Raw genomic sequence first — 22,635 nt, forward strand, 5'->3', positions numbered from 1 at the left:
GTCAACAGGTGACATCAACTTAGTTGATCAAGTTAATCTCAGTAGTATGTTGCTCCACTGAGGGCAACCGCCAACCAGATGCATGGGGCCGTATCGGACACGACTCACATTGTCATAGCTCCATAAATAGTTGGCATATACAGCCCAATGACGGATTGAAAGGTTTAAGTGGGTCTGGAAAACACAATAAAATGGCTCATAAAGATGCCATATAAATGTATCTGAACTTTTTTAATGTAGAAAAGTGTTGAAAACATGTGCCAACATACTGTTTTTTTGTTAGTGTATTTATGGATAGTTCCAATAGTTTATGTGCAAAATGTTATGGGTGTTCCCTGAAGTCTACTGAATGATATATTATATGATATTCTGTTTTGTGTCAATTTTATGTGACAGGAAACCTGCCCAGTACATGTCACTTTAGGTAAAATCCTATAGGAATGCATTCCAGTCCAGCAGAGAGACAGGTAACCCATTATTGATGAGAACTTTCAGGCTTTACACAAAGTGTGTAAACTGCCATTTCAGATTTAATAACCTATTATACTCTAAAAGGACCACCAACCAGCTACATTGGTTTTAATTGGGCGGGATTCACATGGACATACTGTACCTCCATAAATAATTGGTACATTACAGCCCAATACTGTTTGAGGTGGTGTGGAGAACACAATAAGCCCAAGTATGCCTTTATGCAGAAATGTGGTGGAAATGTCCCCTAAAATTTGTTCTGTAATTTGAATCGGCACTAACTTCATTAGGAAGTGGCTTATTAAGCCTAATGATGTTCAAGGTAGCGTGGACAATATAATCAAATGGATCACATATGTTTTTTAAAGAAGTTTTAGAAAATATGATCAAAAATGTGCCCGAAATGCTGTCCAAATCACAGATTTTTGTTGATATTTTGATCTCTCGATTTAGAGGATCACGTTTCGGCATGCTCCTAATGATATCAGAATATTGTGTGATATCTGTGGATTAAAATGTCCCAAAACAGTGCTGGCATAATAAGTAATGGTAGTCTTAGTATCATGTCCCACACATCCCATTCAGAAAGGCAGAGTCCTATTGGAATGGCTTCATGTCCATGGTTCCATTTTCAGTACAGGGAAGTCAGTACAGGAAAAGATTTATTGAAATTGACAAAATAATGAATATCTTATTTTATATCATTGTAATTAGTAAACTTTAGGGAACACCCATTTGACAGTTTTAAGTGTTTAAAAAGAAGATGGAAGTATGTTCAATAATCAGTATATTTTGTAATTTATTTAAAACTGGCTGACAACGTTCTTATCCCTTGCTAGCTAGCCAGCTACGGCTAACTTACAGTCACGTCAAACAGTACTGCATTTTCATTTGTTTATGCTGTTTTCCCGAGGAGGTGTGGTCTATGGCCAATACACCACGGCTAAGGGCTGTCCTTATAGCACGAGGCCCTTAGCCGTGGTATACTGGGCATATACTGTACCACAAACCCCAGAGGTGCCTTATTGCTATTATAAACTGGTTACCAACATAATTAGAGCAGTAAAACAAATGTTTTTGTCATACCTGTGGTATATGGTCTGATATACCACGGCTGTCAGCCAATCAGCATTCAGGGCTCGAACGACCCAGTTTATGATGAGAATTACACAATGGCTGGGTCAAATCCTGAATGCTGATTGGTTAAAAACTCATTCCAGCCTGTGCCTATTCCACAAGTTACCACCGGCTAAATCTATGACATTAAAATGCCTATTTACTCTGTTCCATCTGACTTTTTTTTATAATGTTCACATGTAAACTATTGGAGCTAGCCATGAAAACATTTACCAAAAAACAAATTTGATATGCGATTTCACCACTTTTCTACTAAAGTCTTAAAGGATACGTATATGTTTCATTTTTTGACATTTTATTGTGTTTTCCAAACCCATTCAAACATTGTAAGCCATCATTGAGCTGTTTGTACCAATTATTTAGGGAGAAATGGCCAGGTGAATCATATGGCCCCATCCTGTTTCAGCATGGCAATGCCCCAGTCACAAAGCGAGATCGGTGTGGATGAACTTGACCAGCCTGCATAGAGCCCTGACCTCAACCCCAACGAACACCTTTGGGATGAATTGGAATGCCGACTGCGAGCCAGGCCTAATCGCCCAACATCAGTGCCCGACCTCACTAATGCTCTTGTGGCTGAATGGAAGCAAGTCCCCGCAGCAATGTTCCAAGATCTCGTGGCAAGCCTAATGCCCATGACTTTGGAATGAAATGTTCGACAAGCAGACAAGCAGATGTCCACATACTTTTGGTATGGGTATGGGTATAGGGTACTTACCAGTCTACCTCCAATCTTTAAAATGTTCCTTTATGTCATAAAGTGAAACGATCTTGGATATATTTGGTTCTTATCCACTGGACCATGTCGGGTACATGTGCTTAAACAAGGACGTGGTGCTAAAGAACATATCGATATCCACAGGACTTTCCATTCACTGTCAAAAAAAAAAAAAAAAAAAAACATATTTCCACACTAAAACAAGGTAATTGGACTGTCATCTAAAATTGTCCACTCAATTTGCTGCATGCTACCTGGGCTGTTTGAGAGAGGATGGAAACTTTTTGGACCCAATGTCGACTAATTCTGCACTGCAGCGAATTGTGGCAGTTATATTCTAGATTTTCTGTGAAGAGACATGCATTGCTTAAAATTCCATGTCCAAGCATACAATTATGTTGGGTGTGTAGGCATAATAACCTTTCAAGGTTTACCAAAACAAACATTTAGCCACAAGGGGGAGGCCAAACTCTATTGTTGTTTATACCTACTCAATCATTTTAGATCTCCTGCTAGTGTTGGTTCAATTTGGAATTAGTTGATTTGGGATAACAACAAATGTGAATTTCCATATTCTGCACAGGGCACAGTTTTGCCCCAGGACAGGTACCTACCTCTCTTCTCTCTCTCTCTCTCTCACTCACTCACTCACTCACTCACTCACTCACTCACTCACTCACTCACTCACTCACTCACTCACTCACTCACTCACTCACTCACTCACTCCCCCCTCCTCTACCCCGCACCTCCCTCCCTTCGCAGCAATTAAACGACAGGCCACACTTCAAACATACAAAAACACGTGGCACGATTATAAATAGCACCTTATGCAAAGTGTTGGAAACAAATCTCTTTATATACCCCCCCAACGAGAGATTGGCCGAAGGCTGTGTCGGGTTTCACATATCAAATTGTTTGTTAACCTAAATCGGTCTCTTAATAGGGAGTGTTAAAAGAGCGGCTGAAGCAGGGGTATCACCAGCCGAGCATCCAATGTCAGATTATAACGAGAGGGGAAGTCATTATATGGCATTATCACTTGGTTCATTTGTTTGACTTTGAGAAAAACACCTATCCGAGCCTCTTTGAGCAGCAGATTTGTTTTGACTTGGACTGACTGTTGACGATATATACAATACAATATCTAGGCTACATTTGGAGTGCTTAGAAGACCTCTTTCTGTGTGCATTGTTGTGAGGCATTGTGTTAACATTTAGGGTTGCGATTGTCCTTTTGTGTGTGCTGTGTTTGTATTTCTAGATGTTTTTATTATAGTACACTACATAACCAAAAGCATGTGGACACCTGCTCGTCACAACACCTCATTCCAAAATCATGGGCATTAATATGGAGTTGGCCCCACCTTTGCTGCTATAACAGCCTCCACTCTTCTGGTAAGGATTTCCACTAATGTGAACATTGCTGCAGGGACTTGCTTCCATTCAGCCACAAGAGCATTCGTGAGGTCGGGCACTGATGTTGGGCGATTAGGCCTGGCTCAAAATCAGTTTTACAATTCATCCCAAAGGTGTTTGATGGAGAGGTCAGGGCTCTGTGCAGGCCCGTCAAGTTCTTCCACACTGATCTCGAAAAACCATTTCTTTATGGACCTCGCTTTGTGCACGGGGCATTGTCATGCTGAAACAGGAAAGGGCCTTCCCCAAACTGTTGTTCCAAAGTTGGAATCACAGAATCATCTAAAAGGTCATTGTATGCTGTAGCGGTAGAATTAAGGGGCCTAGCCCCGAACCATGAAAAATAGCCTCAGACCATTATTCCTCATTTACCAAACGGTGCAATTGGAACTATGCATTGGGGTAGATAGCGTTCTCCTGGCATCCACCAAACCCAGATTCGTCCGTTGGACTGCCAGATGGTGAAGTGTCATCATTTCAGAGAACGAGTTTCCACTGCTCCAAAGTCCAATGGTGGCGAGCTTTACACCATTCCAGCCAACGCTTGACATTGTAAATGGTGATCTTCGGCTTGCTCGGCCATGGAAATCCATTTTACGAAGCTCCCGATAAACAGTTATTGTCCTGACGTTGCTTCCACAGGCAGTTTGGAACTCAGTAGTGAGTGTTGCAACTGAGGACAGATTATTCAGCACTCAGCAGTCTTTTTCTGTGAGCTTGTGTGGCCTACCACTTCGCGGCTGAGCCGTTGTTGCTCCTAGACGTTTCAACTTCACAATAATAGCACTTACAGTTGACCGGGGTAGCTCCAGTAGGGCAGAAATTTTACGAACTAACTTGTTGGAAAGGTGTCCTCCTATGACAGGGTTTCGTTGAAAGTCACTGAGCTCTTCATTAAGGCCATTCTACTGGCAATGTTTGTCTATGGAGATTGCATGTTGGTGTGCTTGATTTTATACACCTTTCAGCAATGGGTGTGGCTGAAATAGCCGAATCCACTAATTTAATTTGGTGTCCACATACTTTTGTACATGCACTGTAAGATAAGTAGATTCTTGTAATCTTCCCCATCTCCCTCTGTCAGTCTTTTTCAGGTGTTTCAGCACCTCTACTCCCTCGTTCTCTCTCTGTCATTCTTTATTTCTCTCTAGCCATCTTATTTACACATCTCTCTCTTTGTTTCTCTCTCTCTCATTTACTCTAGGCATTGTACCTCTCTGTCTCTATCTCTCACGCCTTCCCGCCCTGTCTCTCGCTCTACCCCCCTCCCTCTCCTTACATCTCTGACTAGGGTGGTGTGGTGAGGAGAGGGGAGTGTCTGTTCCAGAGACATTAAACCAGGCATGTGCGTGCAATGTAAATGTAACCTCAGGGATGGAAACACAATAAAATAAAATCCACCCGGCCTCAGGTTTCAAAATGGACACCGCATGGCCCTGTCAAAGTAGTGCCTTATATAGGGAATAGGGTGCCATTTGGGTACAGCCCAGCATACATACATCAGAGTTTATAGTTATCAGGAGCAGTTAGGAACAGTGTACAGTAATTTAATTGGGACTGGCAAACTGTAGTGCACCTAAACAGAGGCTGCACATATCCGAAGTGCACTTATAAGGAGTGGACTGTCATTGGCCATCAGTCTTACTTTCTCCTTGTCAGTCGACAACAATCTGCCTTTATCTGTGTCCTCTGTCTATGCCTTGGACCGACTATCTCTCTCTCTCTTTCTGTCTCTCTCTCTCTCTGTCTCTCTTTCTCTCTCTCTCTCTCTCTCTCACAGACACCTGTTACAACACCCTCAGCTTGTGTTACTGTTATAAATGTAATAGAACACTATGTCTTTCCTCTCCTCTCTCTCTCTCTCTCTCTCTCTCTCTCTCTCTCTCTCTCTCTCTCTCTCTCTGTCACTCTCTCTCTCTCTCTCTCTCTCCCTCTGTCTTTTCTGTCACTCTCTCTCTCTCCCTATGTTCTCTAGTTATGTTATCTGAACCTGCCTGCCACAACAACAATCTGGCTTTGCACTTTTTGTATGTAAATCATGATTGGGGTCAATTCCATAAAAATGTCAGTCTGCCCGGGAGTTGGATTGTACTCCAATGAAGAAACTCCTCATCCAATTGACTTCTGATGAAATCATACAGGCTGTGTCCCAAATGGCACCTAATTCAAATAATGAATGGCACCTAATTCGTCACATGCTTTGTAAACAACAGGTCTGGACTAACAGTGAAATGCTTACTCGCGGGCCCTTCCCCAATAACGCAGAGAGAAAGAAAATTGAGAAATAGTAGAAAAGTCAAATAGGTCATTATAAAGCAATAATAGATACACAATGAGCGATGATAGCTTGACTCATATACAAGGGTTACCAGTACCGAGTGGATGTGCAGGGGTACGAGGTAATTGAGGTAGATATGTGCATATAACTAGGAATACATGTGACGGATAATAAACAGTAGTCCAGGTAGCTGTTTGCTTAACTATTTAGCGCTCTTGTGGCTTGCGGGTAGAAGCTGTTCAGGGTCCTGTTGGTTCCAGACTCGGGCACCGCTTGCCGTGCGGTAAACAGAGAGAATAGACTATGACGTGGCTGGAGTCTTTGACAGTTTTTAGGGCTTTCCTCTGACACCGCCTGGTATAGAGGTCCTGGGTGGCAGGGAGCTTGGCCCCAGTGACATAGTAGGCCGTACGCACTACCCTCTGTAGCGCCTTGCAGTCGGATGCCAAGCAGTTGCCATACCAAGCGGTGATGCAGCCAGTCAAGATGCTCTTATTGGTGCAGCTGTCGTACTTTTTGAGGAACTGAGGCTCCATGCCAAATCTTTTCAGTCTCCTGAGGGGCAAGAGGTGTTGTCGTGCCTTCTTCACAATTGTGTTGTTGTGTTTAGACCATGATAGATCCTTAGTGATGTGGACACCTTATTCCCCATAGGACACTGGCCAAATTCCTTATATAGTGCATTTGGCCAGTGTCCTATGGGGAATAAGGTGACATTTGAGACTAGGCCATATAGAAGGAGACAGGTATATTGTAATCTCTTCCCCTGCCTTGCTTTCTCCTCATATGACCTCAGTCTCTCCAGCAGCTGCTGATAATGCCTCTGTCCTTCGTTATCCTTGTGGCCTCTGCCTTTCCCTCCTTTTTGCTCTCACACGCCTCTCGCTCTCATTCTCTCTCTTTCTCCCTCTTCTCTCTGTGACTCCTTTTCTCTCTTCTCACTCCTTATGTCTTTGTAATGGAGGTGTGTGATGGCGACACGTGTTGCACCTGCAAACAGTTCAAATGTTTTGAAGAAGACCTCTTGTACGCAGTTGTTTCAGGCAACACTGAAGCACATTGGTTTTATTAATAAAGAAGCATGTTTGACATCTACGTCTATTGTCCTCCAAGAGAAGCTGAATATTTTCCTCTCTTCTGTTGTTTCACTGTCTACAATGTATATTTAAAAAAGGAAATGAAGGAAGAGGAGGAGGTGGAGTGTAAAGGTAATGCTGCTGGTGGTGATGATGAAGGTGAAGGAGGAGAAATCAACACTGAGTATCATAAATAAACTCATACTTTCAACTTTGAAAAAAGGTTTTGAAAGATTATTAGAAAGAGATAATAAGTAAGGAGAAGTGTGTTCTAATCCATGCCAACATGGCGGCTTCATTAACTGCCAGGTTAGTCCACCCCAGGCCACCATACTTTCAGACGACAGTCCTCAAGCACCTTTTCCCCAATAGTTTGAGCACATACCATTCTCCTCTCTAAAACTCAATGAAGCACTGTAGATGAGCGAGCGGACAGACCGTCGTTCCACTGGACATCTGTTTATCAAGCGGCCGCATTAACACCGTGAAGGATGACGAGTAGGATGAGGATGATGGTGGTGGTAGTGATGGTGATAATTAGTGCGGCGAAGGCTAGGTGGGGGTCGAGCGCTGGACCTTCACAGCTTAGGTGAAAACACGGGCGGTTACCAGGCAACCGTGTCCCTGCCTAGGCCTTGTAAGGCTCGGAGTGGCAGTGAGGCTGAGGGGTTGACAGCTCTACCACCGAACCCCCTGCAGCTAAATATAACTCAGAGGAGAGAGGGGTGGAGAGAGGGAGAGAGAGGGGAAGATGGAGATTGAGAGAAAGCCAAAGAACAGAGAAAATAAGTGAGTAATAGGGGAAGACAGCATTGAGGAGTGACAGTTGAGAAAGCAAGTGAGAGAAAAAGTAAAGAAGAAAGAAGTATGAGAGAGAGAGATAGGGAGAATAAATGCAGTGTTAAAGGGGGCGGAAGGGTACAGTAACACTTGCTTATCCCCTCTGTCTTCTCTGGGAAATCCTCAACTGCAACCCCCACCTGTCTCCTTTTACCTAAAATACACAAGGATAACCCTACCTATTAATAGCAAGTGTTGTCATCTGTCACCGGAGAAATGAGACCTTCTGTACAGTTAACTATTTTCCCCTCTGTCCTCTTTGTAGCCCAGCGACCGCTCCCATCGTGAATTATCCCCAGTCAACATCAGATATTCACAATTGTTATCAATCCATTCATAGCCAAAACATTCCCATTTCCTACCATCTGTCACTAGTCACTCACTCTCCACCCAGCATGTTCTTCTCTATCACTTTTGGCCAAGGACACCTGGGGATGTTCTGAAACAGAATTTTTTTTTTTTTTTTTTTTTTTTTGCAGTATTTAGTTTGAATCGAATCCTCAAGATTTATTTGTATTGATTCACGGGGTTTTGATTCATGGGGTCTCCTCACTATTCCATCGAGGCAAACATCTATCAAATCATCGCCATTTCGCGTAGCTATTTGCGCTCTTGCATTGTTTGGGTTATTTATTTAACCTTTACTTTGACAGGGAGTTGTGCTGAGACCAAGGTCTCTTTTGCGGATGAGCCCTGTAATTACAAACCTCCATTTGGCAAATCTGACCATAACTCTATAGTCCTGATTCCTGCTTACAAGCAAAAACGCAAACAGGAAGTACTAGTGACATATCCAATACAGAAGTGGTCCGATGAAGCGGATGCTAAAATAAAGGACTTTTTTGCTAGCACAGACTGGAATATGTACCAGAATTTATCCGATGGCATTGAGGAGTTTATCACATCAGTCACCGGCTTCATTAATAAGTGCATCGACAACGTCATCCCCACAGTGACCTTACGTATCAAAATCAGAAGCGATGGATTATGGGCAACATCCCCATTGAGCTAAAGGCTAGTTTCAAGGAGCGGGACACATCTGGACACTTAAAATAAATCCTGCAATGCCCTCCTACGAACCATTAAACAGACAAAGCATCAATACAGGACTAAGATCAAATCCTACTACACTGGCTCTGACGCTCGTCGGATGTGGCAGGGCTTATAAACTCTCACAGATTACAAAAGGAAACCCAGCCACGAGTTGCCCAGTGACGCGAGCCTAACAGATGAGCCAAATGCACTCTATGCTTGTTTCAAGGTAAGCAGCACTGAGCCATGTATGAGGGAACCGGCAGTTACGGACAACTGTGTGATCACGTTTTCCGTAGCCGATGTGAGTAAACAGGTTAACATTCACAAAGCCGTGGGACCAGACTGATTACCAGGACCCTGGCCTAGTCTGTAATACCTACATGTTTCAAGCAAACCTACATATTTATCCAAATAGCCATGAAATGCTTTGAAAGGCTGGTCATGTCTCACATCAACACCATCATCCCAGACACCCTGGACCTACTCCAATTTGCAAACCTCTCCAACAGATCCACAGATGATGCAATCTCTATTTCACTCCACATTGCCCTTTCCCACCTGGACAAAATTAACACCTATGTGAGAAAGCTCATTACTAAGCTAAGGACCCTGGGACTGAACTCCTCCCTCTGCAACTGGATCCTGGACTTTCTGACGGGCCGCCCCCAGATGGTGAGGGTAGGCAACAACACATTGGCTATGCTGAACCTCAACACGGGGGCCCCTCAGGGATGCATGCTTAGTCCACTCCTGTCCTCCCTGTTCACCCACAACTGTGTGGCCGTGCACAACTCCAACACCATCATTAAGTTTGCAGACGACCACAACGGCACTGTTGGCACAAAGGCACTGTTGGCAGTAGGTGCAATTGATTCAGCAGCCCTAGCACAGGGAAGGCAAAGTGTTCCCATTTTGAACCATTTCATGTGTCTGAAGGTAGAACTCTGCCTACCCGGCAGGCCTAGAGAACAAATCAAGTGCACCTACGGGCTTACCGCTGGCCAATCAGATAGCTCACTGTCTGCACAGTTTCCTCGAGCTATAGACTGTAAAAAGACTCCTCGAATGCACAGCAAAATTGATACTGTGAGATTTTAAATGATTTCAAAAGTTGATGTTTAAGTTGTTATTCAGCACTATCAACACTTTGTTCAACACTTTTATTAGCCATAAAATGTGTGTTCTCCCTACTTCCACTTACGTTACAACCAGTACGGCAGATACAATGAATGACTATAGCAAAGTGGTCCGATAAGCTTGCGTTGTTATTATTAGCAGCTTGTGCCTTTTTTAATATCAAGGAATATTTAACTTTCTCTGGTCATAGTAACAACATGAATTGGTGCATGAGGCAGAAATAATGGGGTGCGACTTGAGTTTTGCAATCAACTGGAAGACTGTCCTCATTTCTCAACGGAGGAAAGGGAGAGCAGAGGGACGTCTAACAAATGAACTTGATATCCTGAATACAAAGCGTTATGTTTTGGGCAAGTCCAACACTGAGTACCCCTCTTCATATTTTCAAGCATGGTGGTGGCTGCATCATGTTATGGGTATGCATGTCATCGGCAAGGACTAGGACATTTTTTAGGATAAAAAGAAACAGAATAGAGCTAAGCACATGCAAAATTCTAGAGTAAAACCTGCTTTAGTCTGCTTTCCACCAGACTCTGGGAGACAAATTCACCTTTCAGCAGGACAACAACCTAAAACACAAGGCCAAATCTACACTGGAGCTGCTTACCAATATGGCATTGAATGTTACTGAGTGGCCTAGTTACAGTTTTGAGTTAAATCGTCTTGAATCTATGGCAAGACTTGAAAATGGCTGTCTAGCAATGATCAACAACCAATTTGACAGAGCTTGATTTTTTTTTAAAGACATAAAGACTCACAGTTGTAATCTCTGCCAAAGGTGATTCTAACATGCATTGACTCAGGGGTGTGAAAACTTATGTAAATGAGATGTTTCTGTATTTAATTTTCAATGCATTTACAAACATTTCTAAAAACATGTTTTCACCTTGCCATTATGGGCTATTGTGTAGAGATGGGTGGGAAGATTCAGGCTGTAACACAACAAAATGTGGACTAGGTCAAGGGGTATGTATACTTTCTGAAGGCACGGTATGTTATCATTCACTGGTGTCCTGTTTCAGTGGCTGCTTATTTTGGCTTTAGCCACAGAGCTAAAGGTGATTTATAGACCTGGGGGCACGATAAGGCAGTCCTCTCCTCTCCATCACCTCCTATGACAACACAATTTCATTACTCATCTGCATACACACAGCCTGTAGTATCACTCCACACGCAATAATACCACTGCTTTGGTTATAAAAGAGATGTATGTGGGTGTGTGTGAGAGAGATTGTGATTGTACGCCTGTATGTGCAAAGAGTAAGGTGTGTGATCATATGCGTGTGCAGAGTGTAAAATTATCTGTGCTTGTGTTCATACAGGGTGGGTGTGAATTTGTTTCAAGGGGGGGTATTCTGTCATGTGGTGTGTGTATGGATGCAGTGTGTGTGTGTGCAGTGCAGCAGTGTGTGTGTAAGGCACAGAGTGTGTCTTGGCTCTTTAAGAGTAGATCAGTTGTCCTGAGTTGTGGGACCACAGCTCAAAGCCCCAGGAATAAGGATAGGAACAGCGTTTGGAGCTTAGCACCATTCCACCCCAACACCTGTCACACACAGACCTAACTAGCACATACTGTACACACAGAGACATTTTAACTTACCCCGGAATAGCCCGGAATGTTGATACTTATGTCTGCAAGGCCATCATATATATGTTCTCTCACTTTTCACACACAGGTCTATGTTTCTCCAATTTCCATGTTGTTCTCTACTTGTGGGTTAGGTCTGTTCATGTGTTGCCATATCTCTGCATCCCCATGTCTCAGTGAGTGTATCACTGTCTTCCTATCTGCAATTTTCTGTGTGTTTCCATGTTTTGTGTATTTATATTTTTTTTTATGGAGGCTTCAAGTTTCCTTCGCATAGCACAATGACCTTATATCCAATTGACTATTGACTATTGACTATTTTGTTACCAGCAAACTCAATTCAAGTTATTCCTAAAGCACTCTCTCTCTCTTTGCTCCTTCCTCTCTAAGTGTAACCTCTCTCTCCCTCTCTCCGTATTGGTGTCCCACTCCCTCCATCTCTTTTTTCATTAATCTGTCATTCTGTCATCAACATGGTGTGCGACCCAGCTTGCACCAGCCTTATATGGCAGAGGCAGTCGGAGAGAGAGACAGGGGGTTAAAAGGCACGAATATAATTTTCTTAAATCTTTCAGCGCTAACCTGTCAATGAGAGATGCACCCTGGGTCAACAGTGAGTGGCACCCCATGCTAGCTGTCACTTGTGGAGAAACCCTTCTTCCTGCTACAGCATTCAGTGTTAGTACCAGATATGTAGCATAGCATGTTAGAACTAGCTAGCTAACATAGCATAGCATGTGAAGTCTAGCTATTTTATGGTTGCATGATAGGTTTAGCTAGTTTTCATAGTATATCATGACAAGTCCAGCTAGTTAGCATAGCATGTTAGGTGTAGTTAGTTAGCATGACATAATATAGCATGTTACTGTAACCTTGGTCTAAGAGCTAGCCAGTTAACATAACATGTTGCTAATGCAAAACCAGTTAGCATGGATCATTACTAGCTAAATAGCTTTTGAATTACATTTGGTTGTCATTTAGATTGCTGGTTATGTACCAGCTAATGTGACATATAGAGCTGCTGGTCAATAGGGCCTATTTACATATTAGACATAGACTTAATGGTTGTTTATAAGTGAGTGATCGCTTGTTTACAGTCTCTTGGAGGTGTACTTTGGATGTAGACTTTAGACTGAGGTGAAGATGAGATGGTTAGTAATGGGGGTTAGGAGGTGTTGAAGGGTGGCTGCAGTTGCTTCTCTAAGTAAACAGTCTTGCAAGATGAGACGGGTCGTCCGTCTCCAAGAAAAACTGTCACTCTCTGGATATGAGAGTAAACCTGAAACCCTCAGTGGCCAACCGAGTCCAACGATTCCTCCTGACGCATGTCACACACAGCAATGAGAGTAGATATGCAGACTGAAGCTGCTGCCATAAGTACTGACCCCTCCACGGAGAAGTTGAGACGTGGTTCTGTTACGGCTATACTATGCGTAGGTCATTTTACAGTCACAATGAGTCTGTAGGGGCCAGCTAAGGGTAAGGGCTGTGAAGGGAGTGACAAGGCAGAGTGTTAAGGGTGTCGAGAACTGAGGCGGTTATAGAGTACCAGGTCAAGAGTCAAAAGTCATCGCTGGTAAAATGAAGAGGAATGACAAGGGGGTCCTGAGGAGGGTGGTGGATGCAGGCGGTGATAAGAAGGGATTGAGTAGGGGGTCGAAAGAGGATTGACACCCACCATCTCAGATTGTTCTGAAATTGTTTCTATAGTTACTAACAGACACAATTAGCATTCCTGAAACATTATTTTGTTGAAATATAATTTGATCTCTGAGGAATTAAGCTAAATGATTTCACCCAAATTGGACATTTTCATTTATAGGATTCAGATAATATTCCATAAATATAGTACCCGACATCCGATTTGAACCAAACTTTTTCCTACCAATGAGTAAGACATGAGGAATCCATTTTTTTCAAAAGCCATACACGGACTCCTCACACCCCATGCCAATCCCACCCCAATGACCAGTATACAGTATCAGATCTCTATTTTTGGCAATAAGTATGAAGCTGTGGCTTGGAGTATTGCTTCTCCATACTATGTCATGTGAATCTGGTGATGTTTTTTTGTTCTCTAGGTTTTGTCATTTAAATTGATTGCATTATCTACCATAAAGTAGTGTGCAAGTAGATAGATTTGTCTCATTATGAAAATAAATTGTGTGGTCATCCTCACAATTCAAGCCAGTCCTCCATGAAAGCAATCAGTTTTTCCTAATAGCAACCTAATGCTTCAACCCAACTCTGCTTGAATAGACCAACAGGTGGCTGCTCTCTGAGAGGGCTATCCCTATGAAATTCTCATATGAAGACTTTTTCGACAAGCCCAAAACTTTGATGGAGAAATGGGCTAGGGACTAAAATGTTGTGACAGCCCTAATACAATAATGAATTGCAAGGCAGACATGTTTTTCAATAGAATGATCAGGAAACGGGTCTATATGTATTGTGATTAGTGACATGTACCATTAAACCCAACACAACCCTATAACATTACAATTGTGAAACGCTATACAGTGTGTTTTTGGGACTTTTACCATTGAATACTATAAAGAGACAATAACATTAAAACCATTAAAACTGCTGTAGCCTAATGGTTTGCTTGTTCACCAGGAATGATCTAACAGTAACTAATCCAGACCTTTTTCAAGCACACACAAAGGGGCCACTTGAATTGCGGATGAATCATTTTAATCATGATCCAAATCTATTGGTTTTCTACCCAAAGTTGCAAAGAAAATGTTGTGAGCTATTTAATAAACACGAGACCAGCAAAACTGATAAAAGAGTGTGGCAGTATAGCAGGAACAGCGGCATCTAGTGGTCAAAACATGGTACTTTCACACAACTTTATGGTAGATAATGCAAGTGGCTTAAATGACTAATTTCTCTGAACAGGAGATGGGGACCATCAGCAGATTCACGTGGAATACATTACATGGTATGAAGCTTCCTAATACCTGTCAAACATGGAGAACTGATACTGTATACTGGTTGTTGGGGTGTTTCTACCTGTTTCTAACTACATTAACTATTTCAGAACAATCTGAGATGGTGGGTGCCATGGCTTGCTGAAATGACATGGATGACTTGTTGGGCAAGTCCCACAACCTTAACACGGGACAGAAGATGATGTGACAATTCCATTGTTCTTTCTTAGAAATAATATCAAACTAGTCCGTTTTAAGCGGAGTTTCAACCCCATACGACCCTGGCTGGATAAAACTGTAGCAAACATGATATCACAATGAGAGGAGGTTGGGAATGAGGTAGGCTAAGAGAGGAGGATATACATTAGAATAGTGTGAGCCACAGAGCATTTAAGCATGTAGCATGTAAATCTATCAAAATGACAAGATGTCAGGTCAGCCTGCTTAAAGGAACTGTCTGTTCACTTCACTCTACCCCTCCTCCCATCACAACTACAAACAAGAACAACCTTAACATAACCTTCAACGCTCAACCCCTACATATGTTGCGTTAACGGGGTTAACACATTCCCCCACCACACCGAAATAACACCGAAATTTGTGAATCGCGCCGTACCGCTGTCTGACTGCATCACGAAGGGTTATTTATACTGAGGCAGCACAACTGCTACTGTAGCTACGGTTACCTCAAACGTTGCACTCTCCTAATAATACAACACACTATTTTAATGTTTTCAAATACTTGAAGCATTTGCTTTAGCCTGCCTGGAGTGCCAGATGGGCGGGGTTTGCAGTTTTGCGACTTTCTATTGCAGGGATCATCAACTAGATTCAGCCACAGGACAATTTTTTCTTAAGCAGATGGTCGAGGTGTCGGGAAAAACAATAATTTGTAGACTACAAATTGACCGCAAGAAGCCCAAACAGATATATTTGACTAAAACATAATCATTTCAAACGTTGCTTACATTTGTAAACAATCACGTGTCTATTATGCGTAGGATAATCACTTGGAGCTGATTTCCTGGTGTTTTTACAGTCTTTTATGTCCAACAATGAGTAAAAACAAAAAATAATAACACAAAAAATTGCTCAGAAAAGTTGGGGGGGCCAAATAAAACCACCTGCTGGCCAAATTTGGCCTGCGGACCACCAGCTGGGGAACCCTGTTCTATTGATTTCATTGCATTGGGTCAGGCAAGCTCAATCAAGCCCAGATGAAGTATGTGAATTTATTTCAAATGGTATTTGAACCCAGGTCTGCAACACATAATGGTACTTCTTCTATCACTACTACTACCCTCGCTCATAGTCATTCCTCAAAGCACTGCCCCCACATCCTGCACATTTGATCAATTCCCATAGCCATAGCCCCTCTAGCGTTTCACAGCTGCTCAGTAGATATATGGTTCTGAGAACCACTGATGAAGTGATTCACCCTGAGGATGAAAGCTCTTTAGCTGAAACATTGGTCAAATAGTGTGTGATTTTGTTTTTCAATTTGGTCTGAGAACCACTACATTACAATAACTATGAACTAAAGATTGATTCAGCAGACACTCAAGTCCAAATAGATGGAGCATCCAAACAATAAGGAGATCTGAAGTGAATAGCCACATTCATTGCTAATACATGCTCATCGTATTCCTTGTCATTATTTATTTCTATCTCTTATTTAAATTATTGTTTTTAATGTATTTTATTTTCTAATATTTTGTTGTTGTGTTTTACTGTCAAGCAGCGATAATTTTGGCACTCTTATTTAGATTTCATTCAGTCAGCCATTTTGACAAAAATATCATTAAGTTGTATTTTTCTCATTTGAATAATGATTTAGTCTAGTTATTGTCAAAATGATGAAAACAGTTGACAATTTTAGTCACCTAAATTACCTTTCATTTTAGTCACATTTTAATCACATAATGTTTGTATTGCCTCATTAACCTACAGTATAAGAATTATCTGGCCATGTAATTCATCCTAATTCCTTATTCAGCCTACATTGAGAGAGAGAGAGATGTAGAGATAGATGTAGAGAGAGATAGAGAGAGAGAGAGAGAGAGAGATGTAGATGTAGAGAGAGAGAGATGTAGATGTAGAGAGAGAGAAAGATGTAGATGTAGAGAGAGAGAGAGAGAGAGAGAGAGAGAGAGATAGATGTAGAGAGAGAGAGAGATGTAGATGTAGAGAGAGAGAGAGATGTAGATGTAGAGAGAGATAGAGAGAGAGATGTAGATGTAGAGAGAGAGAGATGTAGATGTAGAGAGAGATAGAGAGAGAGAGGGATGTAGATGTAGAGAGAGAGATGTAGATGTAGGGAGAGAGAGATGTAGATGTAGAGAGAGAGATGTCGATGTAGAGAGAGAGAGATGTATATGTTGAGAGAGAGAGATATAGATGTAGAGAGAGAGAGAGAGATGTAGAGACAGAGAAATGTAGAGAGAGAGATGTAGAGAGAGAGTGTTGTAGAGAAAGAGATGTAGAGAGAGATGTAGAGTGAGAGAGAGATGTAGAGAGATATATAGATATATATATAGAGAGAGAGAGATGTAGAGAGAGAAAGAGATGTAGATGTACTACATCATTGGGCATACATCTTAGCCACCGTTCTTCTTTTGGACATCAAGGTGGCTGCGGCATCTGTGGACATTGATAACAATGGCAATGATGTGACCGAGTGACGGAGGTGAAACCCATATTACTTTGCCAATTCTTTGTGGCACCATCTGGTGATTGAGCTATTATAATTTCATGAATAGAGTCAATTCCATGAATAGAGTCAATGTTATTCCTTATTCAACATGTCCAGTGGCGACCCATCATTCAGGGTATGTGGGGCAGAGCACCACCTGTTTTGAACCTCACATTTTTAGCAAAAAATAATTTATCAGTTTGTCACATATCAGTTGGCAAACAATGTAAAACAATATATATATATATATATATGAGTTAATAAAGCCGCATACAAACATGTTCTGTTTTCTTGAGAAAGGCAGCTCCAAAATGCAGGTGTTTCAGCCTAGCTCAATGCTTTCTGTGGTGGTGGGGCAAGCCAGCAGAAAATATGGAGCGTTGCGCCGTGATTGGCTCAGTGTTCTGTCACTCATGGGGACACTACGTTACCGCCAAGTCTAAGGGTAGAGCTCGAAAATTCTAGCCCCTTGGGTGTTGCCATAGAGTTACATTAGAAGTGCCCATTCAAGAAGGCTCAAGGTCATTGGCCACAGATGACTTCAAATCACGTTATATCTAGAGTAGCTTGGATTGGACTGATCATGTCAACATCATACATTCAAAATCTTAGCTCGCAGTCATCATCATGAATCAAGTTGACAATCTACTGGCAAATCCTTTTTAATCCTTGTCATATGAAGCGAAATAATGAAGAGAAATTATAGATAAAACGTATCGGTGCTCATCGGCCATTGGACATAAACATTACACAACAAGTTGGAAATCGCAAATTCAACAATGAGTGGTTTGGAAGGAATCAGTGGCTAACTGTGAGTTCAAGACAACTGGGAACTCGGGAAAAACGAGCTACGACTGGGAAAATACGTTTTGAACTTTTTCATCCAACTCGGAATTGTAAATCGGGAACTCGGGCCTCTTTCTAGAGCTATGACCTGAAGATCACTGCCGTCATCATGATTCAACCTTTTTTGTTGTTGTTCCCAGTTGTCTTGAAAGCACCATACATCCAGAGAATGCCAGACTTTGATGACGAAGTTTGATGACAAAACAAGGTGAGTCCAAACATGTATTGTATGCTGCTGCATAAATTATGTAATAAGCCAGGGAGGCATACTCTAGCTAAGAAAGTAATACTAAATGTATATACCCCCTTTATTTATCCTACGGTTCTGACTTGGTGTACAGGGAGAACACCGTAAGAACGGCCCGTGTTCTGAATTCTGTCACTGTACATTTCAAAAGTGCTGAACAAATAGTTATATTGACAACTTCTGTCCTAGCTCGCTCATTAATGTCTTCATCGAAATTACGGATGGTCTCTTATCTGCTCGTCATCCCCTTATGCCATAGTTTGTATATCTCAACTTTCAGTAGAAACCACATTTGTTTAAGCAAGTCAGCCATATCAGCTATGTTTTTTTAAAGGCAGTAAATGAGGCTGAATTAACTGTTTCGCTGCCAGACAAGGTTCCGCTGATAGCCAAGTGTAGCAGTGGTAAAGTGTTGGAACTGCTCTTGGGACGGCTTTATGTTGGCTCTAACAGTTTGTGGGCACCGTTTGTCACCGTTGTACTGCAATTCATGTATTGTTTAGTGTTGTGGAGTGTAGTGTAGTGACTTTGCTGGCATGCATCCCACATATTTTTTTAGTTTGTTGCCCCACCAAGATTTACATGCTAAAATTGCCACTGAACATGTCAGAGGCATGTTTGTTCTAAATAGCATATTTCTATCTGAACGTTCCAAAACATTGCATCCTGCTGAACGTACCCAAGGTTGTTAGATATAGCTACAGTAGCTAATGAGATAACATTACAAGGTGTAGCCCAAACAAATGGTAACGGTCCAGTACGCAAGTAGCCTAATTTTAGAACAGCCTGCGATATGCTGTAGCGGCCATATCTTTTCAACAGCAAGGGCTAGAATCAAGACGTTTCCTCTGCAGAAAAGAGGGAGACTTGGTTACGTTGGCTACAGAGCCTGGCTATGAAGTGCAGTGGTGAAATTGGAAGGGTTGAGCAAGACTACAAATTCAAAGACAGCTACTACTTTTCTCTTTTCTATACTCAAGGGAGAGAAAAACATAAGTAGACTGATGTTTTACTATTAAACTCAATGCTGCTATTGTTTTTGATTTCGTAAAGCAGCTTGTTTTTCTTAACCAGGCAAAGGGCAGCTAACTAGAAGGCTGGTGGTGACTGGTTAGCTCTGGGGAAGCAAGAGAGTCACCTGCACGATGTGTATAATCTGTCACACTCATTTCTTGCTCCTCCGCAGCTCACCAGCTGATGTAGGCTGTGCGTACCGGGTCCTTCCCGCTGCTGAACAGAACTGCGCTGCACATCTCTGCTGCTAATATTAATTGTGCTTTTCACTAAAAGCTCTCAATCTCTCTGGAAACTCTTGTCCAGTCCACCTAGCAGTCAGATTTTAGTCACAGAGATACAGTAAATTCGTCTCGTTTTAGTCAAATGAAATGGGAAAAAAAACACATTTTTGTTTAGTTTTTTCTGGGTCTATTTAGTTAGTTATAGTCTCGTCAACTGCCCCTGAAAAATAGGTGTTTGATGAATATTCTGTTAATGGAATTAACAAATTAATTAATTCAAATAAACCTATTCCGGTATAGCCGGCTTCACGCAAAAAAAATCACGTTTCCCCATCATCAAAGGCTGTATATGTATACATGTATATATGTAGAATCTCTAGGAACTGTATTTACCAGATGTAAAGTGAAATGTGTCCCTCACTATCAAATAAACGTCTGAATCCAACTTTTGTGTTAACGGCACCATATTCCTGCTGTGTAAACAGCAGGGTTAGGGCCAATTCAGAATTTTATTAAATTCAAGCAATGAATTTGAACTCAATTTGAATTGATCACACCTACAGGAAGCAGGAATTTGAATTGAAGGAAGAATCATTTAATTCAAAACCATTCAAACCAATTCAACTGAGACACGAAACATGAAAGGATCATTAATTTGACAAATCTTTTATCAAAAGGATATGCCACCTATTAATGCAAAAATACAGATTTCTAATATTAATTTGAACTTTGATTCTAATTTAAAGAGTCAGTCAAACAGTATTATTCTTTGTCACAAGATGTTCCCTTCCATACTGCGGTGTTTGATTTAATGTATTCTGGGTTTTTTCCCACCAGATATTTTAAAAACATTAAGGAATTATGAATGATTATAGACAACCCACAACATGATCTTGGAATATTTCCAGACCACTATAATTATAAAAAATTGTTTAATACCACATTCAATTAGTTTTAGCCAAATGTTTATAGATATTTCAATTTGAATTCGTTTTTTTATGGTGTAGAATGCCCTGCGTGCTTTCTCTCTCAGTTCATTCTCCGCCTCATTTAGGTGTCCAACTGAGCTTATTATTAAGCCTGAGTAATTGTAGTGTGCAATACCCTATAAACTTTGGTCTAATTCCCTGAGATCTGGATATTCTCTGGAAAATGGGTCTGCTAGGCTCTGCTAGAGGCCATGTGCTGTGGGTGACAGCAAGCACAAGTCATCTGCGAAGAGCAGGCATTTAACCTCTTAATTGTGGAGACTAAGACCAAGGACTGAGGATTTTTCTAGAATAGTGTCCAATTCATTGATGTAAATATTGAAGAGCGTGGGGCTGAGATTGCAACCCTTGCAAAGGCCCTGCCCCTGGTTAAAGAATTCTGTTCTTCTCTTGCCAATTTTGACGCTGCACCTGTTTCCCCCTAAATAGTCATATTGTTATGCCATTTTATTGAATTATGTCATACGTTTGACCCCCTACACCACTTTCAATAACTTTATAGAACAGTCCTGTACGCCAAATAGAATTAAATACTTTTTGGAAGACAATAAAGTGAGCATACACTGGTGTTATTGTGGTGGACATGTTATTCTATCAGGATGTTTAGGGTGGAAATATGATCGGTTGTGCGATGGTTTGGTATAAATCCAATTTAGTTTTTACTCAAGACGTTGTGCTTATTAAGGAAGTTTAGAACTCTCTATGTCTCTGTCACTGTACTCTCTATTTGCCTCTCTCTCTCTGTGTCCCCCCCTCTGCTACCCCCTCTCTCTCTTTATCTCTATCTGCCTCTCTCTCTGCTCCCCCTCTCTCTCTATCTGCCTCTCTCTGTACCCCTCTCGCTCTCTGTCCCCCCTCTCTTTCTTTATCTGCCTCTCTCTCTGTCCCCCCTCTCTCTCTTCATCTCTATCTGCTTCTCACTTTGTTCCCTCTCTCTCTCCATCTGCCTCTCTCTGTCCCCCCTCTCTCTCTCTTCATCTCTATCTGCCTCTCTCTCTTCCTCTGCCTCTCTGTCCTCCCCCTCTCTCTCTGTCCCCCCTCTCTATCTGCCTCTGTGTCCCCCCTCTCTCTCTTCATCTCTATCTGCTTCTCACTTTGTTCTCTGTCTCTCTCCATCTGCCTCTCTCTGTCCTCTCTCTATCTGCCTCTCTCTCTTCCTCTGCCTCTCTGTCCTCCCCCCTATCTGTCTCTCTATCTGTTTCTCTCTCTGCCGCACCCCCTCTCTTTATCTGCCTCGCTCTCTACCCCCCCCTCTCTATCTGTTTCTCTCTCTGCCGCACCCCCTCTCTTTATCTCTCTCTGTCCCCCCTCTATCTCTTCATCTCTATCTGCTTCTCACTTTGTCCCCTCTCTCTCTGTCCCCCTCTCTACCTGCCTCTCTCTGTCCCCCTCTCTCTCTATCTGCCTCTCTCTGTCCCCCCCTCCTCTCTCTCTCTTTATCTCTATCTACCTCTCTCTCTGTACCCCCTCCCCCCCTTTGTCCTATCTGCCACACTGGACCCATCATTAAATGCCCCCTACCTCTCATTCAAAGCACCCCTGCCCCTATCTCCCCCTCCCTGTTCTACTGACCATGCTCGATCCAAAAACACATCTTATTTTCAGTTTGACGGCAGACAGCGGACCCCCTCTGCAGTTGGTGACCAATTCTTCCACGCGTGACCCCCCCCCCCCCCCCCCCAGGACCCTCCCGGCCCACCCACTTTTGCTCCCCTCAGCCAATGAGGTGCAAGAGCATGGTGAGAGAGCACCAATCGCACCACTTTTGTGTCTGTATAAAACTTTTCATGAGTCTGTGCCAGGTTGCACTTTCTGTCAGTCCAGGGCTCCAGTTTGCCGGAGAGGTGAGAGAGAGAGTTGTGAGAGAGAGTACGAAGGGGGTTGACAGTTTTTATCCCAATCCCACACTTTTATAGAGTGATGGGTAACAAATAATTTCTCTGGTTGTAAAACCTCATAACTGGAGAACTACCTACTGCGCCAAGCCACGCATTA

The 22,635-nt window shown here is 42.2% G+C and overlaps 1 protein-coding gene across 1 annotated transcript in view; it reads left to right on the forward strand.

Annotated features, from left to right (window-relative positions):
- The first annotated feature begins 22,409 nt into the window (after positions 1 to 22,409).
- The window catches only part of LOC139420951 (ATPase sarcoplasmic/endoplasmic reticulum Ca2+ transporting 1), a 31,180-nt gene continuing 30,954 nt past the window's right edge, over positions 22,410 to 22,635 (forward strand). The window contains exon 1 of the mRNA XM_071171385.1: positions 22,410 to 22,484. The gene's annotated coding sequence lies outside the window, so the exon portion shown is untranslated. The remainder of the gene's footprint in view (positions 22,485 to 22,635) is intronic.

The sequence above is a fragment of the Oncorhynchus clarkii genome, chromosome 12, assembly GCF_045791955.1.
Source record: "Oncorhynchus clarkii lewisi isolate Uvic-CL-2024 chromosome 12, UVic_Ocla_1.0, whole genome shotgun sequence".
NCBI lineage: Eukaryota > Metazoa > Chordata > Actinopteri > Salmoniformes > Salmonidae > Oncorhynchus > Oncorhynchus clarkii.